Here is a 26,396-nt window from a genome sequence, read left to right as displayed (position 1 = left end):
TCAGTATATGAAGCTGGGGGCAGGATCACGTCCTTGGACCTGCTGGTCACGCTGCTGTTGATGCAGCCCAGCACAGGGCTGGTTTCTGGGCTGCAAGCGCCCACTGAAGCGGCTTGTGTTCAGTCTCTTGGTGAGTTACAGCATTTGTCTTCCCAAGTAGCTCATGTGTGGGAGCCCTGCTGGGCTGGGAATGGCTGAACTGCTGCCTGCAGGTGGGAAGTGGGGAATGGATTCCTTGCTTTGCTTTGGTTTGCTTGCCCAGCAGCCGTTGCTTTACCTCCACCTGCGAGTCCTCACTTGTACTCTTCTGGCTCACCTGGCTCTTGCAGTGAGGGAGCCAGCGGCTCAGTTCCTGGCTCTCATTCTCTCCTTCCATTGCTGCCGGTCCAGGGAGGAACTGCAGCCAAAGCAACACCTGCAGCACTTCCTGTGAGCCCTCCTTTGCCCTGCAGTGCAGCGGGGAGAGAGGTGTGACTTCACTTTGTGAAAGCATCTTACCCCCATTCTAGCCATGGTCTGTGTGCTACAGAACAGGAATGTGGCCTCTAGAGCATCGTCGTTTGTTCAAGTGGCGTTTCTTAGGGAAGCTGAGCACGTTTGGGACTTGCTGTAGTCCCTCCTGCAAGCTGGGCTTGATAACACTGCAAAGTGAGTTGGAAATGTGCTGTCTGCTGCAAGTGACTTAGCCTCCAGTTTAATGCAGTGTGCAGAGACATGAGTTCATGTCTTCGTATGCTCTGCAGTGCTGAAAAATGCTTCCGATGACTGGATCCAGCACTGCAGCAAGTTCTGCTGACAGAACCCACGTTGCTCTTCTCATAGCCAGTCTCATGCTTCCTCTGTGGCAACAGGGTGCTTTTCCAAGCTCTGAATCCTCCTGGTGTGGAAGCCACAAAACTAGCATTTGTACTGGAATGAGGTTGCCAAGACCTGCCAATAAATCAGTTGGAAATCGTAACTGGATTTTTGTTCTAATACATGTGATCAATGAAGTGGAAAAATTCACCAAGGTTCTTTAGATTAAATGATCTTTTCAAAAGCCTGACCTTCCCCATGGGACCTTACTTGATCCCATCAGGACTTGCTGTGTAGGTGCAGTCCAAGTGTTCTCCAGCAATTGCAGTAGTCTTTGGTCATGGCTGGGTCAATGTCACATTTATAACCATTGCCTGAAGATGTTTCTTCCTGTTGTCAGCAGAGGAAGAAGCAGCTTCATGATATTTACATGAGTTAACCTTGCAGTTCTTGGGGTGACCCTGGACAGCTTGCTTTGGAAAACTCTGGGAATGTTGGTTTGTGTTGAGGGCTGGAGTTGTGCCCAGTGCTGCAGTCTGCCTGAGGGGCTGAGCTGGCCCTTTGCTCCAGCAGTCCCTTTAGTTCTAGTGAATTGGATCAGCCTCCCAGAGCATGACTGGGAGAGCAGCTCCACCTGCAGTGTGTTCTGAGCTGCCATTGCCTCTGGGGTCCCAGGTATCCTAAATGACTCCCTAACAGGAATCCCCTGCTGCAAGCTCCAACTGCCACCTGGGTAACTGGGCTCCAGAGGTCTCCCTGTTAATGCAAGGTGCCAGATTGGTTTAGCCTTTGGGAATTGAGAGTTCAACTCAATTTGTATCTTTTTCTTTTTTTTCCCCTCTGTTTGAGGACTGTGGGGTCAAAGCACACAATTTTCACAGAAGGAGAGGGAAAAAAAGCAGTAAGATTAACATTAAACACCCATATTCATGGTATTTAATAGTAAATGATAGATGCTACATGCATGTGTGAAAGCTGATGTCAAGGATGCGTGAGCTTAAACTTAAGAAGGACAAGGCTTTGTGCCTTGCACATGCGTTTGGCTCAGCATTCTCCTCTTTACTGAAGTGGTTGGGAGCAGACCACGCTGGCAAGTGTTTCCTCTCAAATTAGCACAAAATGAGGGGGAGCAGCTTCCAGCACCCACCTCCCCGGTTTGCACTACGAATTTAAATAGTCCTGAAGCACTTGGGAGAGCACAGAAAGGGAAAGATGCTATTTCTAGTTGTGAAAAACTGCTTTCAGCAACTGCTTTCCATTGCAGAAGGTGTTAAGGTCAGTGTGGGGTGGATGCTAATTACAGCAGGGATCATGGTGGTACTCGTTAGGAGAAGAGCCCTAAATAAGCTGCAGCTGGGCAGGGGAGGGGTTGGTGGTGGCTCAGGAAAGGTTCCTGCATTGTGCTCTGTTTGCAGTGCCTGTGAGGGCTCCGTGGCTTGTAGGTTTGGCTGAATGTGGGACTCCGTGGGCCTGGAGACGTGTGCCTCAGGTATGAAGTTGTGTGGAGAAGGAATAGATGCTGCAAGCAAATTCTGAGGTCCTGTTTCGGTGAGGAGCTGTTGAGCATCTGGTGGATGGGGGAGAAGACTCTGGTTGAGTGAGGTGGGTGAATGGGTTGTTTATGGGAAGATTTAGGCACTAGTAGAGAGCTTTTGTGCTCAGTGTCTTGATGTATTATCTGGTGTGTAGGGCAAAGCAGTGGATGTCATCTACCTGGACTTGTGCAAAGTGTTTAACACTGTCCCACACGACATCCTTGTCTCTAAACTGGAAACAGATAAATTTGATGAATGGGCTATGCAGTGTGTAAAGGATTGGCTGGATGGCTGCATGCAAAGAGTTGTGGCCAACAGCTCCATGTCCAGGTGGTAGACCAGTAATGAGGGGTGCCCCTCACGGGTCAGTGTTGGGACTGATCCTGTTCAACATCTTTGTTGGTGACACGGGCAGTGGGATTGAGCACCATCAGTGGGTTGCTGACAGCACCAGGCTGTGTGGTGCTGTTGACACACTGGAGGGAAGGGATAGGATCCAGAGGGACCAGGACAGGCTGGAGAGGTGGCTGGTGCCAACCTCATGGAGCACCTTGCACTTAGCCTCGTTGAACTCCACCTGGGTCAGGGCAATCCTTAGCCCAGCTACAGGCTGGGTGGAGAAGTGATTCAGAGCAGCCTGAGGAGAAGCACTTGGGAGGTGTTGGTTGATGAGAAACTGGCCATGAGCTGCTTCAGTGTGCTCTTGAGCCCAGTCCTTTCCCATAGGTGACATGGGTCTGTGTCTTTCCACCACCAAATACCTACCAAGAGCTCTATTGCCTGTGTTCTGTTAGATACTCATAGAATCCCAGGCTGGTTTGGGCTGGGGTGGACCTTAAAACTCCTCCAGTTCCAGCCCCTGCTATGGGTAGGGACACCTTGCACTAGAGCAGGCTGCCCAGAACCACATCCAGCCATTGATACGAACCCAAAAATAGGTTTGAGGGGTTTCTCCTGCTATAAAAGAGGGAAATAAGGGTATGTGAATGTATTCAAGATATGCAAATGTGGAGGAAGTGAGGAATGCTGGAGGAGCTGTGATAGCTCTATGGTAGGCTACAGCATATCTTGCAGCTCTTGGTGCCAAGGAGTCTGTCTTCATTCCTGAGATCTTGTTGGCAGCCCCTTCATGGTCGGCAGTGTTGGTACCTTGCAATAACCTGAACCCTTTCAAAAACCCCTTCTTTAACAGTTCCAAGGGAAACCCTTGGAACCCTTGGAAGCTGATTCCCGAGCTGCAGACCGCACTGCACAGAATTGGCCAGCATGACAAAATCAATGGAGAGCAGCAGGCTGTAATGGTCTCTCAGTCTGGAGTCTGCAGAGGTATGTTCAGGCATGTTCTGCTTCATGGGTGCTACAGCAAAGAAGAGAACACTGTTGCTGCTGTGAAAATGATATGATGGCATGATATGAGTGTAATGGGAAGCTTGTCACCAACCACACCAGAATGCATTTGCCCACCTCTGCAGAGCTCTCTAGTTGAAGGTGTCCCTGCCCATGGCAGGGCATTGGAACTGGGTGATCTTAAGTTCCTTTCCAAACCATTCTGTGATTCTATGCTGGCTGCAGAGATGCTGGTACCCCACTTCTCCAGGGCTGGTTTTGGCTTTGCCTTCGAACCTCTGACCTCTTACTTTTGCCTTTGATGCAGTCCTTTGCACCTACAGTGGCACATATTTCAGTGTAGATCCAGCTGCGAAGCCTTCCTGGTAACACAGTGCTGAGGAAAGCCCAATTCACAGGATGGCAGAATTGGTTAGGTTGGAAAAGGCCTTTAATATCATTGAGTCTAGCTGGGAACTAAATCCACCACTAAAACATGTCCCTGAGCACCATATCTAGATCCCTTTTAAATCTCTCCAGGGACAGTGACTCCACCACTGCTCTGGGCAGCCTGTTCCAATGCTTGACAACCGTTTTGGTGAATAGGTATCTTACAGCAAATACTGCGCTGCAGCAGGCTGCAATGACTGATTTTTCATGGTAGCAATAAGAAAGGAAGAAGTAGCAATAAATGGATGATTTCTTTTTCTTCTTTACTCCACTCTTGATGGTTTTGTGCTGGCAGTAAATGGTTGCTGTGGATAATCTCACCTCTTACTGTGTACCAGTTACAGGAAACCTGGACCTGAAAGAAGAGTGATAATCGGAGCACTGGAGTGACCTGACTGCAGAATGGGATAGTGCTTTTGGCTGTCCCTTCTGCAGTCAGTTATGACAGTTGGGTGGTGTCTTGAGGGTTGGATCTTTAACAGTAAAGTGGAAGTCACTGCAAATCTTCATGGCAAAGCTGTCAGTGTGATGCACTTTGTGACTGGATCCCCTCTGCCCCCATGGCCTCTTACTTGCCTCTTCTATAAGAACTGTAAATCCTCTGCCCTTTAGAGGCATCATTGCTCAAAATTGCTGTCAGCCAAAAAACAAAGTAGTGATTTCTTCAGGAGGTGAAACCTTTTCTGTTTAAGTACCAGCCCTAAGCTTAGCCCTTAGCTTTCAGATGGGTTTCATTAAACACCACATTCTAAGCCTAATTCAGCTGAAAGCTGTTTCCCAGATTCTGTTTAGCTTGGAAATGAAGGGCTGCTGTTTTCTCTGGTTTCCACAAGAGAAAAAAGAAGAAAGGGATGGTTCTGTCTTGTGTACAATCCTTGAGTAAGATAAGGGGGGAGTGCAGGAGGGTCACAGTCCTCAAAATTGTCTCTGCTTTGCTTTTTAAAAAGCTTAAGTTCTCACTGCAAAAAGGATGCAGTTCCTTCTGTTAATGCACGTTTCATTCCTTGGTAACTGTTTCCAAGCTGTATTGTTAGTGATGAAAAACAAATCAAAACTCATCCTAGCCTTTGAAATGACTTGACAGCTCTTCCGTGCCTGTTTTGAAGCTCCTACGGGTGGGTTGGATCATTCTGGTTAAGGCTTTTTCTGTAGCAACCTCAGTGGCAAGAAGTTTTGTGTGGAGTCAGTGGTCTGAATGTGCAGAGGCATCTGGAGCAGGGCTAGACCTCCTCCAAAGAGCAGCAAGATGTGCCCCTTGACTGCCTCCAGCATTGGAGTCCCACTGCTCCCCTCTGGCAGCAGCCCCAGAGTAGGTGTCTCCACAGCCTCCCCAGCAGCTCATTGCCATGTGTGCAGCGGGTCTGTAGGGCCTTTCTTTCGCCTTGTCTGCATCAGCTCCATCTGAGCTTCGTGTTGGGAACATGCAGCTGAAAGGATGTTTGCTGAGAAGCCCTCGGCCCGTGTTGTCAGGCAGCAGGCAGGGGCTTCACCCCTGGGCTGGAGGAGTGGTCCCCTCTTGGAATGGTTCTCTTCTTGATGTCGTGGTGCTGAGTCCAGGAGGAGGAGGATCAGTGGCTCAGTGGTGTTTCTGCTTCAGCTTAACTGAAGAGGTCGCTCAAGAACATCTGGTCGGGTTGTGGTGATTGTGCATTCAAGGACAACTTTTCCCTATTTCCCAAGCGCATGGAAAGCAGTTTAAATTTAGTGCCAGAATTATTTCTTGTTGCTAACACGCAGGCATGCACCTAAAAGTGGGGATTTTTGATGTTCTGAAGGGGAAGTTGAGAGCCTACTGAACAAAGAAATGCTATTTTACTGTGGGTGAGTGAATTTGCATCAAAGTTATTCTATTTCTCTGGGCTTACAACAAAATTCCTTTCCCTAAAGCTGTCTAGGCTTTAAAAGACCCTTTTCCATCTTCTTAATCTAGCAGTCCATTTTTGCAGTCAATTCATGATTATTCCCAAAATAGAGACCTATAAAACAGACTAAAAGCCTTTACAGAAGGGAGGTAGGAACATGTTTCTGTCCGAAGTGAGGTAAAACTTGAACTGGCTGGTGTGTAATGGCACAGAGATTGCATCGCAGTGAGGCAGTAGCAGAGATCTCAAAGTACCATGGCACAGAAGAAACCATGGTCTCCAAAGGTGACTGCAATTGTAACTTCAGACTAAGGGCTCTACCGTGCAGTGAGACCCTGGGGGAATCCCTCCTCTCTGAGTCTTTCCCTTGGAAAGCCTCCCATACAAAGTCTCCTTTTTTAGTAGAAATGAGGTTCAAACACGTGTAAAGACTGAGCTGTAACTGCAGACCTTCAGCAGCAGCATCTGGTGCAAGGTGAGCAAGGCAGACAAGCCGTTGTGGCCAAGGTCTCCTGGGAGCTGGGTTATGGGGGTGTTACTGCAGATGGAGGGGAAGCTGCTGGTGTCCGAGCTGTGCCATGGCCAAGGCCTTCACGGGATGTGGAAGCAGGGCTGGAGACAAGCAGTGCCTGCTGCAGGGGGCTGGCTCTGTGCCATGCAAACCCCATGTTGCTAGTCCTGAATGCAGTTCCCAGGCACCCCCAATTCCCAATGCACACATGTAACACCCTGCCTGCAGCCCCAGTGTCACTGTGTCACACTGGCCCTGGGAAGAGGCTCGGGTAATGTGCTGTTTCTACTATCCCTTATCAAACCAGACGTGGAATTCTTCACTAGCTGACTGCCCAGCTTCCCTGTGGGGAGCACTCGCCTTTAGCTGTTGGTGTGAACTGGGTTTGTGTTCTGTGTGATCGTGGAGATGACGTGACAACCTTCCATCCCACCAGGGATACCCCACCCCTGCCTTTGGGGGGGGGCTCCGGGTCCCCTCTCCACTGTTTCCTATAATAAAAGCATATGGAGCGTCTGCTTTCATGCTGTGGAAATCTCTGGGGCTTTGAAGCTGTAGTGAACAGAGTATTCTGGGACACAGGGGTGATTTCAGGACACGGGGACGTGGGGGAAATCCTTAAACAACCTGGAGTTTTGCTGGAAACTGCAAGCCGAGGCTTAAACTGACAGCGACTCCTGATCGTGGTGTGTGCTTGTTTCCCTGGGTGTGGAAAAACATAACGCAGGGAGGACCGAGAACGATGCTAAAGATATTAGTACTATAGGAGCAGCTTTCCTTCCTCAGGTTTAATTTTGCTGAGAAATAAATGTGAAGCACTTGTGAAATGAGTCACTCCATGTCCCTGTGTTAAATCACTTGGTTAAACTGGGAAAATGCATTTTACGTTTACAAATGTAATTGTAGCTACAAAGGCTTTTGCTAAAGAGTTCTCAGTGGTGTTCCTGGGGGTTAACTGGGAAGACGTTTCTGTGTGTGACTTCCATGCGCATCTCTGCTGGGGAGGGGAGATGAAGGCGTTGTGCAGGACCTTCACTGGTTTGTCATGGTTTTGAATGGATTGAGAACTGCCATCATCTTCGAGTGAAGCATCTCCCAGCTCTGCTGACTCACCCTGATGTGCTGCTGAAGTGTTACTCACCGGGATCATTCATCCTGGGCTGCATGCCCAGAGCGTGAGCAGCAGCTCAGGGAGGGGGTCCTGCCCCTCTGCCGCGCTCTGGGGACGGCCCCACTGCAGCCCTGATCCAGCTCTGGGGCAGCAGCACAACAGGGACATTGTGCAAAGGGTTGGAACTGGATGAGCTTTAATGACCCTTCCAACACAAACCAGTCTGGGGATTCTTGCTTCCCAGGCTGCCTTACACCACAGTCAAATGTGACTGTTTATAGATAGTTTTAGCTCTTCTGTGCTGATCATCTGTGTGCAAGAGTCCCTGACAATAAATACATGGAGCCTGCTGACCAGTGCAGCAGAAGGTCAGGGGTTTTGTTTTATCTCTGCACTTTGGTATTGAAAAACTTGATAAGAGAGGAAAAGATCAAAGAGGGCAATGATGCTGCTTTAGATTTCTCTCTTCCCCACTCCGAGAGAAAGAGCATCCAAGATGCTTTCTTTCTGGCTTTAGAGTCAGAGGAAAGGCAATCTGAGCTGATAATTGATTTTTTTAGATACAGAAGGTCAAATAGTGACTCATGGGCTAAATTCTGTTGGCAAAGCAGTCCTCTGACCTGAGAGAATGATAAATGGCTGTGGGCTGTGTGGCTTACCAGCTCCTCAGCACAGGGAAGTGTTGCTGCCTGTCCAGGATGCTGTGCAGGGCTTCTGCTCCCAACACAAGTGTGGTCCAGGCTGCGTCTGAGCAGCGGGCTCTCTGGGATGGCTGACAGCTACCTTAGCATGGGACTAAGCTGTTCCTGTCATCACAGCAGGTTTTAGTGCAGCTTGTGGGTCCTGTTCGGACCTCACCTATCACTGGTGCAGTGAAGAACAAAGTTAAACCAAAACACTTGCTCAAGTATTAGTATTTAAAATGATGGCTAATGAAAATCAATGATGCATAGAAACAGAGGTATCAAAGCTGTGTTAGTGTGCTTGGAACAACAACAAAACCAACGTGCTGATGATTACAAGGATCAAGTATAAGGCACAGTGCAGGAATTGCAGGGGTACCCCACATGGAGTGGGAGGAAGTGGCAGCTCCAGCACAGTGTTCCCACTTGAAGCACGGTGTCTGTGCGCACCTGAGGTTCCAAGCTCAAGCTGTAAGTGACTGAAATAAGCTGTGTTTGTTATGAATCATTATTGACTAAATGATTTATAGCACAAGCAGCTTGTGCGAGTGACTGCAGATGAGGGTGCTTTTCTATTGCCTTTCTCACTGATTGGAATAAGGTCACTTTGACTCCATGTGGTATTGGCTTGGACTAATTGCACACTTTCCATGCAGTCCTTCATCTTTGAGACACATCCCGTGGTAAGACTTCTGGAGGTGCAGTGATTGATACCAAAGAATAACAAAGTTAACAGCAGCTTTTTCACTTCCATCAACAAAATCACGCCCTTCCTTGTTCTGCTTGGCAGCGGTGTGCAGATGGGCTGGGGCTTGGGAGGACAGTGTTAGAATTGATGAACTTCTCCAATCATTACTCTAAAGGAGCGTGTTGTTGCTCTTCCTTGAGAACATGGCGGTGGTCTTGCAGCACGTACCAAGACATCAAAGGGTCAGGGAATCGGTGTGCCAGGATGTCAGCTCCTTTGCACACCTGTGGAACACCCCTTCAGGTCATCTCCATCTCCCTCCTGCAGCAGTACACCATGAAGAGGGGAGTTTGTGGCTCTTTTGATTTTCCTGTGGCTGCTGTGTCCAACCTGGCCTTGAGCACTGCCAGGGATGGGGCAGCCCCAGCTTCTCTGGGCACCCTGTGCCAGCGCCTCAGCACCCTCACAGGGAAGAACTGTGCTGCCTGGCAAGGGAAGAGGAGCAGCCCCTTGTCTTTGCTCCTGACAACAAACTAAAAGTAGCATTGTTGAGATGGCTGGAAAGCAGAACCCTCTGAACTGCCATAAAGGGCTGTTTGCAAAGCTGCTGTCAAAGTGCTGCAGGATGTCATTGTATTGTTTCCTTTTCAGTTTCCTGGTGCTTTTTTGGGTCAGGTTCACTGTTTGTTATATGGAGAATATTCAGCATCAGTGCACTGAGCAGTCCATGTAAGCCAGCCAAGGTATCAATGTTTCTAGAGAGGAGATGGTTACTAATTGTGGATTCTTCCCAACCTACAGAAAGGTCTGTTTTTGAACATATTCCACGTAATTGCTCATTATATAAGTATGTTAAAATGTCCAACCCCCTTACCATGGCATCTCTCATTGAATGTCATGCTGTGAATTAGGAATCTGCTAATGTAGATGCAGAACTTGCACATTCCAAATGCAAAGATTATTTTCTGTTCCAATTCTTTTATGAGACCATCTGTGATTGCCAGTTTGTAAGAAGTGGATAGGAGCAATACGTGCTTCTCTGCAGGTTGTATGTGAACTCTGTGCTCTTTCTAACTACTGTAACATGCAGTTTGTCAGCTTTAGAACGCCAACCAGTTTTTTGTCTTAAGTTATGATAATTTATGCAGTATTTATGTACTGAAGCTTTTCTGTAACTGCTTTCTGACTAAGAACCATTAGGAGCCCAAATCATAAAAATCACCATTAACTGGGTATGTGGTAAAGCTGTCTAGCAGTGATCCCTTTATGCAAGAGATGTGGTCAGCCTTACAAATGAGGATTTAATCATCAGCTCCATCCTAGATTAGTAAAGGGGAGAGAATCCATCACTACAGGTTAACCTTGTGTAATGGGGGCTTTATGACAATGGAGCTAGCTCGGGCAGAGGGGTAGTGCTGTGCTGCTGCAAGGGTGAAGCTGGTGGGAACGCCAGTGTGAGGCTGCGGTGTCTTTGGGTGATGGAGCTCCGTGGTTCAGTCCCTTTTCTCTTCCTTGGCAGGACAGAATTGTTCTCTTCAGTGTGATGCTTCAGCAAGGACACAGCGGAGAAAGCCCTGAGCGGTTCTGGCAAGGTTAGATCATGTTCTCTCCAAGTCCATCCATGGGTACAAATGAGCTGCTTCTGTTAGCTGGCATCTTGTTGCTTTGTCTCTTCCATTTCCACCAAATGACAAAGTTGCAGTAATCCCATGGATTGGCTTGAATTTGTGAAAGTCAAAGTACGTGGAGTGTTTTAAAGCAAAGGATGGTTTAGGCTGTCACTGCTGTTGCCCACAGCTTAGTGTGTGTGCGTGTCCTGGGGAAGACTAATACACGTAGCAGTACCTAAAGATGTCTGAAATGATGCTGTTGGGTTAATCTGAGGCTGTTGGTGTCAAACAAGGTGTGTGATGTTATCTGTGTTTTGAGGCCTGGAACTAGGTATGAGAAGCTGCTCTGGGACATGAACGGCTGTGTTACCTGGCTGGGTGCTGGGGAAGCTAAAGATTCTGTGATGATTTAGGCTTGCAGAGGTTGAATGGGGAAATAACTCTGGTCTGAGGCATGTATGTGACTGGGACAGAAAGCAAAGCCCCACTCTTCGTGAAATTGAAAGTATAATTTTATGTATTAGATATACACTGTACTTTATATTGTAGAATCCTAGAGTGGTTTGGGTTGGAAGGGACCTTAAAGCTCATTCAGCTGCAACCCCTGCCACAGGCAGGGACACCTTCCACTGGAGCAGCTTGCAGAGAAGGAGCAGTGCCCAAGGGGCACCTCTCGTTCTGATGTAGATATCCTGAGTGAGACACTAATGACACACGCAGAGCCCAGCAACCAGCAACCTTCCATTCAGTAGATGGAAGTCATGAAACTGCTGTCTTCATTCAGTGCAGCTGCTGAATTCCAGGGCCCCTTCTGCAGAGGATGAACTGGGGGGCAGATACAGAGCACTTGCTGGACCTGCCAGCTGGCAGAGGAGCCGTGGTAACTTGGTGTCAGTGATGCCCTGGGTTAAACTGCTCTGAACTGTGGGGTGTTTTGAGCATTTCTTCATCAGTGTGGGCTGCCACAGATAAAAATAGCATCTTATCACTGTACTGTACAAGATTGCTGTCAGCTTCCAAAGAAGGTCTGCTCTCGTCAGGGGCTAGCAGAGAAAATTAACTCATTGCAGGCTGAGTGAGGTAAAGATGAGTTTAGGATGGGTTTTACTTGAGCATTTCACCCAACTTCAGGATTAAACAGCCTGACCTACCACATCCTCACTGAGCAAGGAACAGTTGCTCACTTCATCTGTGGGAGTGGTATTTGCTGTGCCTTCACCCCCAAAATCCACAAATGTTTAAAGCGTTGATGGGTTTCTGTTCCCCGTGATTGGTTTTTATCCTGTTTTACATCGAAACGTCCTGAGCTCTGCTTTGTAACCTGTCAGTGAGGCTGTCTGCTGAAGGGATTGTAAATTGTGCATGGTGATGGCAGCAGGGCCAGGGCAGGGATTGTGCCCCTGCACTGGGCACTGGTGAGGCCACACCTCAAATCCTGGGTTCAGTTCTGGGTCCTTCACTGCAAGAGAGACATTGAGGGGCTGGAGCGGGGCCAGAGAAGGGAATGGAGCTGGTGCAGGGCCTGGAGCACAGGGGTGATGGGGAAGGGCTGAGGGACCTGGGGGTTCAGATGGAGAAGAGAAGGCTCAGGGGGGACCTGATGGCTGCCTCCAACTGCCTGACAGGAGGATGGAGCCAGGAGGGGCTGGGCTCTGCTCCCAAGGAACAAGGGATGGGACAAGAGGAACCGGCCTCAAGCTGCACCAGGGCAGGTTTAGATGGAGCTGAGGAACAATTCCTGCCCCAGAGGGTGCTCAGGCATTGGAACAGGCTGCCCAGGGCAGGGCTGCAGGCACCGGCCCTGCGAGTGTTCACACAGTGTGGAGGCAAAGCCTCAGTGCCATGGGTTAGGGGTGGTGGCCTTGGCAGTGATGGGGAATGGTTGGACTGGAGGAGCGTAAAGGACTTTTCCAGCATGGTTGATTCTGTGCTTTTCACAGTTTTGTAGTAAAAAGCAAGCTTGTATGAGGAAGCGAGGGAAGCAGTGCTGTGAGCTGTCTTGTTCCGTTGGGATGCATTTTCTTAATGCGTGTGTGTGAGAGGGTATGGAGCTGTTGTCCTGGGCTTGGAATTGGTCTGGGACGAATTCAGCTTTGAGCAGGAGATCGGAATGGCTCGGCCTGCTGTCACCCCTTCCAGAGTTACTTGGGTTGCAGGTTATAGCTTGGTTATTGTTAAAAACCAGTAATCATTCATCACAGCTCCCACCCGCCTGTCCCAGCTCCTCTTCTTCTCCTTCTTCCCCTCTTAATGAGAAAACAAACCTGTGTTTTTGTCCCCACCTCCACCCAGCATCACCCTGAGCGCTCCATGAAACCTGTGCAGAGAGGGTGCTGCCATGTGAGGGCCTGGGAGGACTCTAAGACTACAAGTTGTCATTTCTGGTAGTCACAGAGATGCACTCTGCCTGTCCACAGCTAACTCGCAGGAAAGAGGAGACCTCTCTCACTGTTCCATGGTGTGTGGCTTCAGTTCTGATGTCGGAACCATCTCTCATTACTTTCTGTGGCTGCTCTCGTACCGGTCAAGCTGCTTTCATCTGGGCCCCAGATAAGGATGTGTCAAAGACAAATTAGTTCCTGTAATGAGGTGCTGTATCTGGGTGCCTGACCTGGCTGGTGGGAGAGTGGCTGGTGCATGAGGATATCCTGAACACGTGTACCAGTCAAAACTCAAGCTCCCTGATGTAACTGCGGGTTGTTCAGCTGGCAGGGAGCGGGGCATGGCTAAGAGAGGGTGTTTAGGTGTACTGATGAGGCATCAGTGCGGTCGTACAGCAAAAGGCGGAAACCTGCCAAAGTGAGTTTGTCGGCTGAAGTTTATATCTAAAACCCAAACCCAGATTCTTCATCACTGAACGCGGTTTCTTTCTTCCTCTGTAGCAGCCTTGGGGTAACATCCCTGTTGGTGCACTGCAGAGCTGTGGTGAGTGGGGACCCCCTGAGCTGGAAGCACTGATGGCTCTGTGCAGTATGTGTGCACAGCCTGTGCTCATGGTCCTCAGGGTCTGGGCACGGTGACCAAGCGATGATGCTCTTGGGTTATTTGGCACCCTTTGGTGCCTTGCTCCCTAGGGCTATCTTAGCTAGGTTTTTGTCTCACCTGTGATAGCTGCCAGAATCATAGCATCACAGAGCGGTTTGGGTTGGAAGGCTTGTGGAACCCCCCGTGCATTGCACTCAAAGCACTGTGGTAAAGGACTAGCATTGAAGTTCCTAATTCAAGCACTTAAAATTTAGTAAATGCTTCCCCCTTGTGCATGTGCATTAGGATACAGCTCATCTCCTGTGGGCTTCTGCTGTGCTTTTTGGAGGGCTTAGGAACGAGGAACTTCATCTGGGCTGAGCTTGGGGTTTGCAGGGGTCTGCAGCTGCTGATCCTGAGCTTCTGCTCTGGCAGAGCTCTCAAGGCATCGGGGACTGAGGAGGTGCAGGAGGAGGAGGGAGGAGCTCAAACGCTTTCTCATCTGAGTTGCAAATTTGGAGTTGCCCTGAGGTTTCCCGCAGCGTCTGATCCTGATGGGGTGACTCAGCTGTGGCATCTGGGGAGGGTTAGGAACAGGCGGAGGATGGAAAATACAAGATCAAGAACAAGCCTTGCCTTTCTCTTTCTTTCTTTGCTGTTCATGTGCTTGACAGTGTCTGGGTGGAATAATTCTGTTCATCTGCAATAGTCTTTATCAGAAGGATTCTGCAAGGATCTGCAGAAGGTACCTGACACCAGGCCATGTGGCTTCTGACAGAGCCTTGTAAACCTCTTTAATAGCTGTGGATGCTCAAGGCAAGTGTGCTATGAAGACAGACCAAACCTTGGCAAGCTCACCCCTGAGCCCCTGTGCATCAGCAGTGATACCTGTATTGCCAGGGACAGCTGAACCATGGAATCACAGAATGGTTCCCTGGGCAGCCTGTGCCAGGGCTCTGCCACCCTCAACACATCAAGTTCTTCATCATGTTGAGATGAAACTCCTTGCATTTTAGTTTATGGTCATTGCTCCTTATCCTGTAGCTGGGCATGGCTGGAAAGTGTCTGGCACCATCCTCCTGGCACCCACCTTGCAGATACTGATCTCCATTGATGGGGTCCCCTCTCAGTGTACTCTTCTGTAGACTCAGCAGGCCCAGCTCCTGCAGCCTCTCCCCATGGCAGAGATGCTCCAGACCCCTGAGCATCCTTATGGTCTCCCTGTACCCTCTCCAGTAGCTCCTTGAGGAGCCCAGCACTGGACACAGGACTCCAGATGTGGCCTCACCGGGGTCAGTAGAGGGGGAGCATCGGCTCCCTCGACTGCTGCCACACTCCTCCCGATGCACCCCAGGACACTCCTGTCCCTCCTGGCTCAAGGGCACTGCAGCTCATGGGGGACTTGGCATCCACCAACACTGCCAGGTCCTTCTCAGCTGAGCTGCTCTCCAGTGGGTCAGCCCCAGCCTGTGCTGGTCCTTGGGGCTCTTCCTCCCCAGGGGCAGGACCCTGCACTTGCCCTTGTTGAACCTCATCAGGTTTCTCTCTCCCATTCTGCAGCCTATGGAGGCAGCACAGCTTCAGGTGCATCAGCCACTGCCCCAGCTTCCCATCAGCGGCAAACCTGCTGCCAGTGCCCTCCAGCCCTCCATCCAGGCTTCCCTCCATCACTGATGACCAGAATTCAATTCAAATGCTGAGTTCTCTTTAGCAGGTCAAAACCCCGTTGTCAAGGATGAAGAGTCCAGCTCATGTTACCATGTGCATTGTTACTGTGGCTGCATAGAACAAGTATCTGGATCTTTAATGCAACCCCGTTGTACAGACAAAGAATAATTGGAGCTCATGGTTCTATTCTTTATTCACCATTTCTCCCAGTAAATTATGTGTGTAAGAAAACACCCCAAACATACTGGGTTTGTGTAGAGAATGAGAGTGCTGTTTCCTTGGGTTTTGGGCTGGCTACAGAAATGTGTTTCCTTCCAGAGCGGTTTCCAAGGAAGAGTCTGTTTCCGTTATTTGCTCTATTTCTATTACTTTTATGTGACCCGTTTGCTTTTCCTTGTGCTTAAAGGGGAGCCTGAGATCTGTGAGCACCTATTCCACACACAGCATCTGAAACTTGGACATGTTGATAGAAAAATATATTCTGAAATACAGATGTACTGTTGGCAGCAATGATTTAATTTAGCGAATATGCATTCAAGTGCTAAAGAGACTTCATTTTAAAGACATATTTCATACACCCTTGAACCACTTTTCTTGTATCTGAAAATGTCACCACAGTCAAAATGAATACAATTTAAATTCCAGGGTGCTTAATGTCATTACATAAATAGAACTTCCAAACATCACTGGGTTTATATTGATTCCATTTTTCTGAGGATCCATTTACTGCATTAAAACTTTACAGAAGAAATCCATCAATTTTGCACTTGCAAAGTCTTTTTTAATTAGCTTTGTTTTCAGGGTGAAAAGACTTCACTGCTCAGCTGCCTTGTAGAAGCTGTTGTGTTTCCTCACTGTTCTTTCACCAGGATCGACTGGGAAGGGTGAGAGTTAAATTGAGATCCTGGACTTTCAGACATACAGGGCAGACTTGAATACACCCCCTTGAGCATCCCCATCTTTGTGTGCACAAAGCCCTCCTTCCCTGCAGGGCATAAACCAGGAACCCACATCCATTAGCTGGTGGCAGTGCACATGCGTGCTGCAGTCACCCCTTGTGGTGTAGCTCATAACTTAAACATGAATTTTATCTTTATATCTAGCCTGTAATGGGGGAAGTAGCCACATGAAATGCAATTACCTTCTCTAATGCATGGTGACACTATGGAATTTGCATGGAAAGCTCGTCAGGTTCGTTTGCACCAGATTTATCTATTCCTATCCCATCCTCTCCATGCTTATTTTGTTTTGCTTCTGTGGGGCATTTAGTCTGTTCAGAGCTAAAGAATTGTGCTGAGTAATAACCTAAGAGTTAACTTAGGCAAAAGGAGCCTCAGTGAGAAGCTGCATGGGTGGATGAAGCCTTGAGTGGCCTGATGTGATGGAAGGTGTCCCTGCCCATGGCAGTGGGTTGGAACTGCAGGAGCTCTAAGGTCCCTTCTGGGATTCTGCGATTCCATGATCCTGCATCTTTTGGCCATATATCAGACAAGGTGTTGCTGTCACAGCTTGTCAATAGCTACGAGGGCCATCAGCACAAAAAGAAGTTTTTGTACCCCTTGACCTCTGTGTTAAGAAGTATTTATTCCAGAGTTAAGCTTTTCTGCAGTGAGCAGAGCTGATGTCTGTGTTTCCATGTATTCAAAAGGGGACTTCTTATAATGCTTGAGTCCTTGGGGAGGGCAAGCGAGAGCCACCAGCAGCTATTCTCCTGTCTTTAGCATTGGACTAGTTATAGGCTTGGGAAGCACCCTCAGCACCATGTAGACCATTCCAGCTGGAGTTCAGTCCAGTTGCAGTAAGAAGCCTGATGCCTTTTGTCCTCACCTTTTAGTAGTCTCAAAGATGTATATATTTCTTATAAAATAAGAATGATGCCCATATATACTTTTTGCTGCTTAGCATATTATTCCCATTTCAGTAGAGCCCAGAAGCACCAAAGTATTAAAAGGGCTGTACACTATTTTTCCCTAGGCTGAAAGCTCATTAATAATAACCATCAGCACTGAGGTTTCCTAGCTCACCTTGGCTGAGACCAAGAAACCCCACAGCTGTTTGAAGGTCTGTAAAAATGATTCAGATTTGTCAGACAATTCCTTTTCTAAGCATTCCAAGCTTGCTTTGCTGTGCCCTTTGGGTGAAATCTTTCAGATGTGTAAAATATGATCTTAATGGTTCATGGTGTAATTCAGTATCAGTAACAGAAATGAGTGAATAGAACTCTTCCTGGGGATCACTCTTGCTAGAGCTCGGTAACTCACAGCTCAAAGAACAGGCTTTATGGTTTCTTTTCAGTCATGGTCTACAAGCATCTTTAGCCTAGATGCTGCAGAAAGGATCTTACTGCATCCTAGCCAAGGGCTTTCTGAAATTGCTATCCTAAGGTTGACATTCTTAAAACCAGAAGAGAATTTTCCCTGCCTCATCTGTGTCTTGCTTTGCTGCAGGCCTAAAGCTCTACTCATAATCCCATTCTTTTCTGTGTTTCTGGAAATGTTCTGTGTTCTGTCACTCGTTTTGCTACTTCCAGCATTCTGGTTACAGCATATATATATGGTGTCCAGTGCTAAAACAATGGCTTTCAGTTGATTGACATTCAGCACTAAAGAGAGAAATGAGAAGTTGCTGACTTCTAAACGTCAGTAATATCCCTTCAATGCCAGAATATTGTTTGATAGGATGAAGCATTGTTCCTCTGTCCGGTACAGCGGGACCCGGTACAACAGTTTATGTCGATTTATGAAATACTATGGATATGTTTTGGAAGATCTCTTTCCCTGAAGGTGTGCTAAGATCTATTTTATTGGGCAGCCAGACAGCTGGCTTTTAGTTTGGTTCATGGTCTCTCCTGTTTATGTTCTGAAAGACAGAATTATATAGATTTCTAATAAATCTTTGTACAATGAGGAAAGCATCTGACTGCTTGGATGCTTCACGTCTAAACAAACACTTCTGTTTAAAGCAGAGCGGGATCTAAGTTTGTATCAGCACCAGTGGGGCAGCAGGGCCAGGGCAGGGATTGTGCCCCTGCACTGGGCACTGGTGAGGCTGCACCTCGAATCCTGGGTTCAGCTCTGGGGCTTTCACTACAAGAGAGACATTGAGGGGCTGGAGCGGGGCCAGAGAAGGGCAACGGAGCTGGTGCAGGGCCTGGAGCACAGGGGTGATGGGGAAGGGCTGAGGGACCTGGGGGTTCAGGCTGGAGAAGAGAAGGCTCGGGGGGACCTGATGGCTGCCTGCAACTGCCTGAGAGGAGGATGGAGCCAGGAGGGGCTGGGCTCTGCTCCCAAGGAACAAGGGATGGGACAAGAGGAGCCGGCCTCAAGCTGCACCAGGGCAGGGTTAGATGGAGATTAATAAAAAGCTCATAAGTCTGAAGCAGAATCCAGAGCATTCTCTCCGAGAGGCCTCTGGCTCGCAAGGCTTGCAGGTGTTTAGGGACAGTTACAGTGCTTTTCATCAGAACAGCGCATCTGCCCTTAATGGAATTACTTCCTTTTAGGTATGTGCAGAAGTGTTTGCAAAACCCGAAGGTCTTGGGGACTGTGTGTACAGCAGAGCACTTATATCACCACCCAGTACTGTGTCTCCATATCAAAGTTCTGCTGTAAGCACTGCCAGACAAGGTCTATAGTGTTTGCTTGGGGTGGGTTCCAGTTTCCGTTCCACCCTGAGAAGAAGCTTCGAGCAGCATGCAAGAAAGGGAGGGGATTGCATAGGAATGAGCCCTTGGACTGCAGTGATTTGTAGGTCACCTTAGCACCAGGCACTCCTAATAAAATAACTTGCACCTTTTAAACGTTTTGTACCGAGGGATCCGAGCTGAGAGCTGCATGTGATATATAGCACAGCTCACAAAGCCCACTGCAGTCTCCTTGACATTTTCCATAAAGCAGTTCTTCACAGAGCATTTGGTTTTAATAACAATCCGAGTCACAATGAAGAGTCAGTAACCTCATCTGCCGCCTCTGGTGTTTCCTCGTAGCACAAAATGAAAAGTGTTCACTGCCTGTTTATTTTTGGACATAGAGGTGCAGAGGTGTGATAATACGTGAGGAGGAGTTCTCAACAAAGCCCAGAAATGTTTGTGCTTAAAGCTAATTCATGGCTCTTTGCTTCCAGTAGAGAAAGGGCAGAGAAATCCAGAGCAGGTATCTGGGGGTGTTGCACAACAGCCAGAGCTTACATTCCCATGCCAAAAGTGGAAGGACCTTCACCACGTCCTGGTTTTCACATGTTTGTTTCCCTCCAGAGAGGGAGGTTCCAAACTTCTCAGGAGCTGTGGGATATTTGAAGATCGATGCATGTGTTGTACAAGGCTGCAGCTCATTGCAGCAAATAGAGCCGGGGCGGCTGGTGCTGCCATTGGGGCTCTCCAGTGATGGCACCCAGGCAAGCCGAATTTCGTACAATCCCAGCCTGGTTTGGGTTGGAAGGGGCCTGAAAGCTCCTCCAGTTCCAACCACGGCTATGGGCACTGGAGCAGCTTGCTCCAAGCCCCTGTGTCCAACCTGGCCTTGAGCACTGCCAGGGATGGGGCAGCCACAGCTTCTCTGGGCACCCTGTGCCAGCGCCTCAGCACCCTCACAGGGAAGAGCTTCTGCCTAAGAGCTCAGCTCAGTCTCCCCTCGGGCAGGTTCAAGCCATTCCCCTTGCCCTGTCCCTACATCCCTTGTCCCAAGCCCCTCTCCAGCTTTCCTGTAGGCTCTCCTAGGGAGAATCAGTTCTGCCGAGGTGTCTCCTCTGGTCCATGCCATAGCGCACTTATGTCTTTGGAGACAGTGGAAGCAAATCCTGACTTTATCTGCAAGTGTTGCTACTGCTGAGTGATTGAGATTGATAATAAGAGCCTGAATCTTTTCATGGTTAATTAGTTTAAAATGAGAATAGCTCTTGTATTCACTGCTGACTATGCAATAGTAATGACAGGAGGATTCTGTATGGGTTGGTGCTGCGACTGAGCTAAAGGTTTCAGAGAAGACAATTCACTTTTCATGGTGATCAGTAAAAACAGATTAACAGGAGAGTTCTCTCCAAAGGGTGCAAGGAGGACAGGCTGCTCCCAACAGGAGCCTCTGGACCCTCTCCAACAGAACCATGTGTTTCCTGTAATGAGGATTCCAGAGCTGGATGCGGGACTGCAGGGGGGATCTCACCAGGGCAGAGTAGAGCGGCAGAATCCCCTCCTTTGACCCGCTGGTCCCTCTCCTTTGGATACAGCCCAAGACACAATGTGGTTTTATCTTTAGATTCATACAGAAGATGTTGGTGGATGCCATCGTTTTTTAGAGAAGTGGATGGGAATGTGCATTAGAACAGTTAATCAAGATGCCAAGTGCCAAATTCTTCAGTGTATCTCAGAATGGAGGAAGTGGTCATTATAAATGGCAGAAATGATTTTTCTGCCATTAGCTAGAGCAGAGCCGGCACTTTCCTGTCCAGGACTCTTCCAGAGCTCTGGCTGCAAGGAAGGAAGGGTCAGGGAGGCATCAGTGCTGCTGGCCCTGGCCACCACCTCCATCAGCGCAACTCTGTGGTCCCCAAACACATTCACAGCTTGTGCCGTTCCTGGCATCCTCTCTGGGAGGATGTAGGATTGAAAAGTTTATGCAGATGAGTGTTGAGGATAGCACACACTCCTCTGCAAAGGGCAAATATTAACGTGAATCACAGTTGTGACTAAATCTGGGCACTGACTCCCACATAGGTAAGACCTGTTATAAGTGAAGAGAAGAAAGGGCGAGTTGGGTGGTTTGTTCATGAGGCTTTGCCGGGTTGTTTTCAGTAATGAAGTTGAGGAAGATCTCCAGGAAGCTTTAAAAAGAGGATTTCAATTCTTAGCAGCTCTCTGGGAAGTGAGGAGATCAAGGTTGGTTTTTGAGCTGTATTTGCAGCTCCTGTGTTGGTGATGGGGGAAATGTGTCAGTCTCATACATCAGCCTGGAATCCTCTTTGTAGCAGTGACAGCAACTTTCAAGCTGAGAAATTCTTGAAATCCATATACATCAGACAGATGAGGTTTGAGTCCTGGCTGCTCCCTAGCATCATTCTTCCTCAGTCACACATTAATTGTGTCTACATCAGGCACTGCTTCTCGTGCTGCCTTCGAATGTTCAGCATTATCAAATCGGACATCCAGGGATTCTGTGCTCCACTCGTAATTTTCCAGCCCTAACAGAACTTATTTCTGATGGTGGAAGTTACAGTTCCGTATTATCTAACCCTTCAAACTAAATAGCTTCAGCTACAACCTGGTCTGTAATGCCAGGCACTGGGATGGTCTTGAGTATAAATGAAATCAGAAAGTCACCTGCTGCATCAGTGTAAATTTGCTTACTATGCATCACGGATCAAGTGCCCTGAGAATGAATGAGCTGAAGTCACTGTGCCAAATTCATTGAGGGGACAGCATCACATTAGGTTACTGTCCTTCCTAATGTAGCAGTGAATTGGGCCCAACCCCCTATCCCTGTAAATGAAAAGGAGCAGAAAGGACAGATGCTGTATCTTGAAGGATAACACTCCTCTGGAAACAGGAGCGCTCTCTCCTGCCTTTTCATCCCAAGGAACCAGATGGTTTCCCACTCCCCCAGCTATGCTAAAAGCACAGTGGGTAAAAATAAAAGCAGAGGGCTGGATTCTCTCCTTGGTTAATCGGCATGTGGTCCCACAAATCCTGGTGGGAAAGCAGAGAATGGATGTGGGGGTGAAACACAACCCAGAGGCCTCCAAGAGACTTTGTCTAGCATTTATTCTTAGAGGAGTGAGGGAATATAGAATCACAGACTGGTTTGAGTGGGAAGGGACCTCCAAAGCTCATCCAGTCCAGCCCCTGCCATGGGCAGGGACATGTTCAACCAGACCAGGTTGCTCAGAGCCGCATCCAGCCTGGCCTGCAATGTCTCCAGGGATGGGGCAGCCACCACCCCTCTGGGCACCCTGTGCCAGGATTTTACCACCCTCACTCTACAAAGTTTCTTCCCCTTGTCCAGCCTCAATCTCCCTCTTTTAAACCCATCACCCCTCATCCTGCTGCAACAGCCCCTGCTGAAAAGTCTCCTCCCCTCTTTCTTTTAGGCCCCTTTTAAGCACTGAAAAGCTGCAATGAGGTCTTCCTGGAGTCTTCTCCATCTGCACAACCCCAACCATCTCAGCCTTTCCTCACAGCAGAGGTGCTCCAGCCCCTGATGGTTTTTGTGGTTCTCCTCTGGACCCTCCCCAACAGGTCCATGTCTTTCCTGTCCTGAGCACATCTGTATGTGCCCCAAAAAGAGATGGGAATGCAGCCTGCTCGTAGCATCCGACTGCTCTCAGACTACTGGCTATAAGGAACAGCCCTCAGGAAGGTGTGATGATTTAAGCAACATTTATCCTCCTCCCCATGAGTAAGCAGGAAGGTCACTAGCTCAGATTATAATTAACAAGAGATTTAATTAAGGTTTTTGGCTCTTTGATTTAGTGCCAAGGCACTGGTATCTGTGAACATCTAGTTTGTAGAACGATGGGGGGGGGGGTGGTCTGCTTAGTGAGAGAACAAGCCAGCAAGGGAGATGTTTCTTCCTTGTGTCCTTCGCTTCTCAAAAGAAATATGAAGTAGCTGGTGACAGATAGCTCAATGCCAACCAGTGCTGAAGGGGAGCATTCCATTTTTGTAGGGTTTGATAAAATAAAGGTCTGTGGGAGCTTTCCCAAATGCTGTTTGTGAGGAAATAAATGTCTTTTTATCTCTTGCTTTTTGGTTTCTACTCAGTGAGAAGGGAAGTAAACTTGTTAATGGCAATGATTCAAGTAAACTGATGCTCAGCACATCTTTGTTTTCCTGTTCTTCCCCAAAGCTAATCTGAAGAATTGGTTCAGATTAAAGTGGGGTACATTCTTCATGTCATTCTGTGTCATGTCACATGTAATGGGATGTGACGTGTCAAGGTAATGCAGCAGTTAGGGCCAGGCGTGAGCCGGGATTTATTGAGGAAGGAGGTGTGTATGCAGCTTCAGGCATGGCTGTTTGGAGTTCAGAGATGACAAGAAGGCTGTTTTAAGACTTCAGGGCTCAATTTGGTGATCATGTCCTGTAATTCAGATTGTCTTTGAGCCCCTCTGCCAGCCATGAGCAGCCCTGAGGAGAAGGGCTGGGGGTGCTGGGTGAAGAGATGCTCCCCATGACCCGGCTTCAGTGAGTGCTTGAACCCAGAACCCCCCCGTGTGCTGGGTGCACCCCCAGAGCGTGAGCAGCAGCTCAGGGAGGGGATCCTGCCCCTCTGCTGTGCTCTGGGATGCTCTCCGTGCCTAAAGGGGCTGCAGGAAACCTGGAGAGGGGCTTGGGACAAGGGATGTAGGGACAGGGCAAGGGGAATGGCTTGAACCTGCCCGAGGGGAGACTGAGCTGAGCTCTTAGGCAGAAGCTCTTCCCTGTGAGGGTGCTGAGGCGCTGGCACAGGGTGCCCAGAGAAGCTGTGGCTGCCCCATCCCTGGCAGTGCTCAAGGCCAGGTTGGACACAGGGGCTTGGAGCAAGCTGCTCCAGTGGAAGGGGTCCCTGCCCATGGCAGGGGCTGGAGCTGGAGGAGCTTTGAGGTCCCTTCAACCCAAACCAGGCTGGGATTGTATGATTCTGTGGTTTCTGTGCAGGCTCAAGTCTAGATAGCAAAGGGATTATACTGTGTATGTCAGATTTCCTCTTGGGTATACTTATAGACATATTTCTGCAGCAGAATGTCTCCAGCCAGAATATTTAAGACAATGCAAATATCTTCATGGAGGATTAGGCAGGAGGACTTGGGGCTCTCCCGTGTGCATGCACTGCCTACACAGTATTTTGAGAACAGTTCATATCTCATTCAGGACTTTCCTGGCATCTCCTCCTGTTTGGCGATAGTCAGGTATAAGAAGTTAAATCAAATGCTGTGTGTGAACTGTTTCAGTGCTGGTGTTGAGGTTTTATTGCATTTAAAATGCACTTAAAGATCAGTAGAAAGCCCCGGGCATCCGCCAGTCCAGTGTACTTGTGAGAGTGCCACTGCTCTGCTCTCCCCCTTGGGAGGATGGCAGGGACTAGCACAGGAGGTGAATCACGGGCTCTTGGCAGAACTGCATTTATATTATTGCGATTCAGAGCTCGGTGTCTGAGGGGAGGAGACGTCAAATAATCCCTCAGGGTATTGGCTGGAGGAGAGCAGATGCTGAAGACAATGAAACAAGCGCTCCAGTGTTCCCACTGCAAGAGAGACATTGAGGGGCTGAAGTGGGGCCAGAGAAGGACAATGGAGCTGGAGCAGGGCCTGGAGCACAGGGGTGATGGGGAAGGGCTGAAGGACCTGGGGGGCTCAGTGTGGAGAAGGCTCAGGGGGGACCTGATGGCTGCCTGCAACTGCCTGAGAGGAGGATGGAGCCAGGAGGGGCTGGGCTGTGCTTTGTGATGCTGTTTTTTCCCCTTTGCTTTCTGTGCTGGGTTGCAGAAGCTGTGCAGGTTGGTAGTTAGACACGTGTGTGTCTTCCAGGAAGGTCGCTCGTACACTTGTGTAAGTCATTGCTTGGAACGAGTGCTTCTGTAAGAAGCCCATTGGGTTTCTTGCTGGGAAGCACAGTCTCTACCTCTCAAATGCTTTTAGGCTATATCTGCTGTATTCTTTTTCCATGTTCCATCATTCCTTTAAAACTATGAACTTTCCGATCTGCGGGCAGCATTCCAGCAGCAGTTTCACTGCTGATATGAGGAGCTAAACCCCACTGTGCTCCTGGGCTTTCTTCCTTGGGGGAGAAGCCTCATGGCAGGAGGCTGCTGGTGCTCTGCCTGCTTCTTCCCTGGTGTCCGCATCCAGGCTCCCACTGGGAGGGAGGGATCATGTGGAGCCAGGCAGCTCTGCCCTTGGGAGGTGAGGGTGAGTTCAGTGCAGCTGCTCCTCACTGGAGAAGGAAAATGAGATGGGAAAAAGAAGCAGCGCCGGCAGCAGGAATGCTGCTGGAAATGATTGGGTAGTTGCAGCATCCTCCAGATTGTGCTCCAGGTTTATCACAGGTGTGAGACTCTAAGTATGAACAAGAGAAACCTTTTCAAAGTACTTGAAGCTCCTTGATTGTTATTGCCAAAGAAAAGCACTTTTCCCCAAACTTCGTAATTTTCTATTAATTTCATATGGTACTGCCTGAGTAATAAAGATATTAAATATTGACTGATTCCCTGCTCTCAGTCTATCTGTGAAGGGTTTCCCAGAGGAGCTTCTGACAGGCTTTAAACAATCAACTGTGACAGTGTGGAGGAAAAAGCATTGTCTCGCTTGCTAATCTCTTAGCTCGTGTGTTTTCAGGGCGATTTTAGTGCATCTGTCAGTGTGTCCTAGATCCTGGTTCCCTTTATGAGCATTGTGCTGGTTTCGGGTGTTGATGGGCTTTGGCACCTCATGCTTGCATGGTCTGACTTGAAATCTCTGAGACCCGTTGTTCCCCCGACAGTGCTCCTGCAGAGGGGTCTCTGCCGGTTTCCAGGGCCATCCCTGCATCCATACACATGGCTCTGGGCTTTTCCATTATTTAGTTGGCCGGTATTTTGCCCCTTCCCATTCTCCTCTTCCTACCACAAATCTGCCTCCGTTTTCTCAGAGGTTTGTCTGCCTTCCATGGGAGGACCTGGACGTTAGTCCTTCATGCCTGCTGAGTATCCCTGCTTTGATTACTCTCCCCTGTCATTGATATATGACATATGTGGAGGCTAAGATAAAGGACATAAGTTAGACATAAGTAAGAAGTTAATCGTGTTGTTTTTACCTGTTCCCTGACTAATGTATTGATATAAATGCAGATACGAGGCTGGACGATTACAGGAAGGACCTGTCTGTGCTTTGCAAAAGGCTGCCACATCTTAGCTGGATGGGGCTTGGAGCAAGCTGCTCCAGTGGAAGGGGTCCCTGCCCGTGGCAGGGGTTGGAGCTGGGTGAGCTTTAAGGTCCCTTCCAAGCCAAACCAGCCTGGGATTCTGCGATGTGTAGTGGGATGTGCTGCTGTGTGTACAATACTGAGCCTTTGCTGAGGGAGAGCACCTGGGAGAAAAAGGAGCTCTAAAAACATGAACTCTGAAGGTCTGAAATCCGTCCTTGGGTGGGTTTGAGGGCACCCAACAGCGGGCAAGTAGCATGACTGAAGAGTGCTTCCCATGGGCAGCTCATCTCCAGTCCAGCACTGCATTTAGTAAATGCTTTTTA

General features: G+C 48.8%; 1 protein-coding gene across 1 annotated transcript in view; it reads left to right on the top strand.

The window, feature by feature from the left end:
* The first annotated feature begins 2,266 nt into the window (after positions 1-2,266).
* HTR2C (5-hydroxytryptamine receptor 2C) overlaps positions 2,267-26,396 on the top strand; it is a 215,952-nt gene continuing 191,822 nt past the window's right edge. The window contains exon 1 of the mRNA XM_061353286.1: positions 2,267-2,284. The gene's annotated coding sequence lies outside the window, so the exon portion shown is untranslated. The remainder of the gene's footprint in view (positions 2,285-26,396) is intronic.

This window comes from Neopsephotus bourkii, unplaced genomic scaffold (genome assembly GCF_033783945.1).
Source record: "Neopsephotus bourkii isolate Nb327-2 ecotype Australia unplaced genomic scaffold, CSIRO-AGI_Nbou_v1 NB_668, whole genome shotgun sequence".
NCBI lineage: Eukaryota > Metazoa > Chordata > Aves > Psittaciformes > Psittacidae > Neopsephotus > Neopsephotus bourkii.
The sequence above is the reverse complement of the archived record's forward strand: the minus strand, read 5'-3'. Positions and strand labels throughout refer to the sequence as shown.